Below are 6000 nucleotides of genomic sequence, written 5' to 3'. Positions count from 1 at the left end.
AATCCTATTCTTTGCCCTAATCTAATTTGAAATTGTCCTGTACTAATTCTAAATCGAATATATTAATACATATGATAGTCTAAATTGCAATCGTCATTGAAAAATGCTACGTTAATAAATTTCATTAGACCTTGAGCTGACAATTGACCCTGCCTTAAACCTTATGGTAGTTGGCATTCACACACAAAAGTTTGCAAGTTTCTAATGGGGTTTTAACGAGTTACGGAGATTTAAAATACTTTACCATGCAAATTTTCACTTAAATCACCATTTATGCTATTATAATATTACAGAACAGAACAGAACAGAACAGAACAGAAGTTTATTTACAGAAAGACTTGAACATCAAACGTTCATCGTCATATATATACATTACAAACATGCATGATTATAGCGGAAGGTTAAAATATATATTTTATGGAAATAATATGAACACAAATATACACATACAATAAATCTGAATACTGATATGTTTTATGTAATTTATCCATTTACTGATATTTTGTTAATTAGTTCTATTAATTAAGACAGTTTTTGTATAATTTCGTGTACCAGTTCATTCTTAAAAAAATACTTATAATTTAACTCAACATATAATAGGATCTGTTAATAAACAAGAAATATCTTTAAAAATGATGGTCGGCGAATTGTAATAAGGAAAGAAGATTATGAATTTTTCATCTAACATTCATCTTTCATCTAACATTTTTCAAACTGCAAAAATAAACACCGCACTTTAACAATTTAAATGGTTCTGTTTTAATTTTTCGCAAAGGTTTCGTAGGGTTGCAATTTTGTTTCGTTTATCCTTAGAAGAATAATTACAGCAGTAGTTTGGTGAAGATTCATGAAGCGGTTCACGGGAAGAGGTCATTAAACGTGTTTATATTTTTAGCTAAATTGGTCCCTATCCCCATTTGTAACAAAATAGCAGGAGACCTTACGATATTGTTACACATCGAGTTTGATAAAAATCCATTACATTTTAGTGGTTGATGCGAAGAAAGGCATATCTACTTTTAGCTATAGTGGTCCCTAATAGGGCCCAAGTTCCTGTATAAATAAATTTGGAAGAGGACCTTATAATGATGCTCGAGACCAAGTATGACAAAGAACCACCAAGCTGTTCATGAGACGCTGTATAAAGGCATTTCTAGTTTTAGCTCTAGCAGCCCCTAAAAGGGGTCAAATGTCCCAGCTGAACAAAGTTGGCTGCGGGCCTAATAAAGATGCTACAAATCAAGTTTGATTAGAATACATGAGAAAAAATCAATTAAAGGATTTTTTTATTTATTATTTTTATTTATTTCTAAAATAGGCCAACTGATCCCGCTTTAACAAATGCATATTCGCTTTTCATGAATCTTTGGACAATGACGTCACACCTACAAAAAAGTGAAGGTTAAGCAAAACATACAATTGTAATTATGTCAATATTTCTGTTTCATAAGCAAAGTTTGACCGTAGTCATATCACATAGATAAACTGTATGCAGCGTACCTTCATTTCAATGTAATGAGATTCAGTCATTATATAGCATATATATAATTAAACAGATTTCAACTGAGTTCAATATTTGCATACCATACTAAAGAAAAATATTCATATATAATAAATCAGTTAAATAATTTATAACAAATATATCAAAGCAAACAAGTACTCATTTTAATATGCAATCTGAATAAGTCACAAAAGCAAGAAACCTTTTCATATACAGACGACAATTGTAACAAGGAAAATCTTTTAAAAAGCACTTCTCTACATAAAAGACTCTTATCACACCCTTATTCCTGTGTTACGCAGACCGTATTCAGCTCTTTCTTTAATTTGATATATGTTGGTATTTGAACAGGTTTTTATCTTATTTATTAAACTTACTTATCATTTTGAGATATATCAATATTCTTGCTAAGTATACTGAGCCAAAGTTAGCTTTAAAACTGTGAACAGCATCGTTTAGGATAAACGCTTTGTCTACATTTCACTCAGCGTAGCACAATCAACAGAGTGAAAGAAATTGACACTCTCGTCCAATCAGGCAGAGTGTTGCATAAATCTTCCATTTTGATAAATTCTCTATAATGCGTTATCAAGCAGTTTGATTTGCAAACTGAAGTCACGTGGCATAGGTAACGAAAACGAATTTAGACGGCGTTCGCCGAAAAACATGAGAGGTAAAAAATCATTCTTAAATCCTGTATGATGAGATTAGTCATACATAGTGACTTCAATTATATTTTATCTTTGTCAAGCAATCACCGGTGCATAACACATATCAGCAACGAGATTTTCCATAATACATTATTATAGGTCGATATCTTTCAACTTGCGCACCCCCTTGACCCTGAATTTTCATTTGATTAGTTCAGACCTATCGATAGGTAATTTTTTAACGGTAATTTTAATGCACGTGCTTTACCTGAAATTAAGTAGCATAAAATGATGAGATTTTCAGCATAATTATACTTTAATACGTTAAGTATGAAGAAATTTTGATCAACACGTCTTTTCAAAATAACTGTAATCATAGTTTGAAAATGTTCAACATATCAAAAATTCCCTTTTATCAAAATAGGACGGTCCGTATAACACAGGTCAACGGGGTAAAGTGCACAAGTTGAAAGTAACCTGCCCATACATTACTAGGTTAAACAATAAACGCATACTTAAGCGCAGAAAGGACGCAAAAATCGACAAGATGGTGCGTTGTTCTCTTTTTGATTTCATATTTATTTTATCCGTATATATGGACAATATGTTGGTTGCTCTGATTTCATTTTTCATATTCGCCTTACCTGAGTTGAAATGCAATTATAAATGACCCTTAATGCAGTTAAATAGTAACTGTAATCATAATTTCAGTAATGAGAGGCTTGAGTAATTCTTACCGAAATGAAAGTGCAAGAATTACTACCGACCATCAACATGGAGACACGTAAAATAAACTCCCACATACGACAAACCTTACAAACATGCCAATTGTTCAGTTAATCATAATAAATAAGACATTTACACATGTTTATGTATTTAAAATTGAAATTATCATTTGTAAATATCATTTGAGGAGTACAAATGTGATGTATTATCCGTAACTTACGTTATTCTGTTTAAAACTACTAGAACATTAAAAATATATCAACATATATGATGTTTTTAAGTTATAAATTAATGATAATGACCAATACACAGTTCAATAATTAATATAATTATAATACAACTACCCCCAGATTAAATTGATTCAAAATGTCACGTATAATACGTTACCTTTCCAAATTACGACTTTTTTTTTAAATATTTCTTTTTTTTTTTTTAAATTTTGGTATTACACATATGGTTAGGATTTTTATACATTGGACTATAAATTCACATCAACAGACATAAACGACATTATGAAATAAATGTATATAGATTTTATAATTTATTAGACAATATTATTTAAATATATTAAAAATATATAGCTCTCTGCATGTACCAGTATGACTGCATATCATAATTATCATAAATACAAATAAATAACAAGAGCAACGCAATGCGGAACAATATACGCCTGAAGGTATGACTTTTGACCCCTAAGTGTGACCTTGACCTTGAAGTGAAAATGGTATTCACTATACCAGGGTCGACACTCCTATTATGGGCGGAAGAGGTTTCTAACGCTAACAGGCAGATGGCCTTGGATTTCGGTTGATGATGATAAATACAACTGCATTCAATGGAGTATGGTCGAGAAGAGAAGCTCCTCGTCAACAATTTAACTGCATTCCCACTACACTCCCCCACCCGTCCTATAAAGTGGGTCGCAAGGATGACAAGTGTGTGTGTGAATCACACAATGGACAGGCGGCCTTGGAGGCCACAACTGGATTCCTTGCAGAATCAGGCATAACAGGGAAACCCTGCTCGATAATTAACACGGAGGTTTCACCAATAACGATTATACTTCTTAAAACAGACGAGATTCCCCCACTATATAGAAGCAGTTATTCCATACATATCTTATAATAGCAAGAATTAAGGTCATGGGATACTCTGACCTAAGTTCATAAACTTCTGGGATGCCTAGAAAAACATATCAAATTATTAAGGCCCTGGAATACCCAGAGCAAGGACCATAATACTAATGCATACCAGGGGATACACATACTGACATCAGTTCATAAACTCCTGGGTTGCCCGGAGAATCATACCAAATTATTACGGTGCTGGTGTGTGTGTGTTCGGGTGTAACGTCTTTTTCAACAATTTTTCAGTCATATAAACGACAGTGTCTACTTGTAGCAGTAAGCACATTGCCCAACTTTATAGTGCTGCCTCACTGGAATATCACGCCGTAGACACGGGACATGCTACCCCATCCAGTCAAATTATACTGACACCGGGCTGACCAGTCCTAGTACTATCTATCCTCTTAATGCTGAGCGCCTGAAGCTACTAGTACCATTTTTTACGTCTTTGGTATGACGCGGCCAGGGATCGAATCCACGACCTCCCGCACTCGATGCGGACGCTCTAGCACTAGGCTACCGAGGCGGTCTACGGTGCTGGGGTACCCAGGGATGGGACTATTATACTTATATCAATGTGTACTATGGGATATCCATACTGAACTAAATTTCTAAAACACAGTCAGGATACCTAGCAAAACATACAAATCTGAGAAACCTGGGTTTTCCGGAAAGCTTGGGGGACACCAAACAGATGGACGTAGTTTCTGCATCTATCACAAGGATAAACCTGGGATGCCCAGGAAGCTGGGAAGACCCCAAACAGATGAACGCAGTTTCTGCGTCTATTGCCGGACTCAATCTGACTAAAGTACTTGATCTTCTAAACGAAGATCTGAGAACGACCCATTCACATTCGTCTTCTGTATATTTTGGATTTCCAATATTGCTATTTTTATTTTCGCAAATCTATTTTCGTTTGAACCAATCAGACAACTTGTTCGAATGTCAAAGAGTAAGAAAAATTTGCAGTTAATCCAGGGCTCGAACCCAGGACCTCTCGCTTACAGAGTAAGTGACTAACCGACTGAGCTAACCGGCTATCTGACATCTATCGACATAAAAATTGTTGATATCTAAAACCAAGGCTTTTTAAAGCTTGCAAAATGTTGTAAGTTAGCTTTTGATTGGCTAGCGGAAGGGTTGTCAGAACGAGACCATTAATAGCTCGTTGTCAGATCCTATGCGTAGCGTAATAGGAGATGTACTTTAGTCAGATTGTTGCCGGACTGGGCTTTGCCTCTGCTGACCCGTATCTGAAAGAGGATCCAAAGTAGATGATCGTGCTTCAACCAAAGTACAAAGGATGTTGTGGTTAATAAAAGGCTGCAAAGCCATATCTACCGTCAGTTCTAGAGACTGCAGTCTCACACTGGAGATAAATCGATCTTACCGCCACTTAACCAAATCCACACATCCAGTTATTGAGTTAGGGTTAGCAAGCGACACCAAACCACAACCAGACCCACAAGTGAGACTCTGGCACAACATGCCCCTACTGGTCTGTCCATCAAAATAGGAGACCTGAACACATCCCAAAGACCCTGCACAAAACCCCTACCAGTCGATGTTTCCATAATTGTGTAAAGTCATCGTGACAGGAGCAAGGCACATACTGTAATTGTTGTCATAACCCGACCATTTCCCCCCGGATTGTGCACAGAAAGGGTAGTGTAAACTACCAATCTCTAAATGAAGGGATGAGTAAAACTGAGGTGAAGGACACAGATCCCCAAACAAGGACACTACAGTTTGCGAGGCAGGACAAGAATCGCTCAACATATATTTGTTCCATAGTTGCTGCCATGGAGAAGGACTTGACATACATGCACTTAGGTTAAATGCGGGAAAATGGAACCCTGGTAGAGAAGGTGGTACCGAATACAATGACACGGTTTCTAGTGGCGGCAACCACCAGGCCTGTATGCCCTCATGACCTAGACAAAACAAGGATAAATGAACTGTTGATTCCCCAACACGATTAAAAGGCAATTCC

Source organism: Mercenaria mercenaria, chromosome 12 (assembly GCF_021730395.1).
Source record: "Mercenaria mercenaria strain notata chromosome 12, MADL_Memer_1, whole genome shotgun sequence".
Classification (NCBI taxonomy): Eukaryota; Metazoa; Mollusca; class Bivalvia; order Venerida; family Veneridae; genus Mercenaria; species Mercenaria mercenaria.
Note: the sequence above shows the minus strand (reverse complement) of the source record.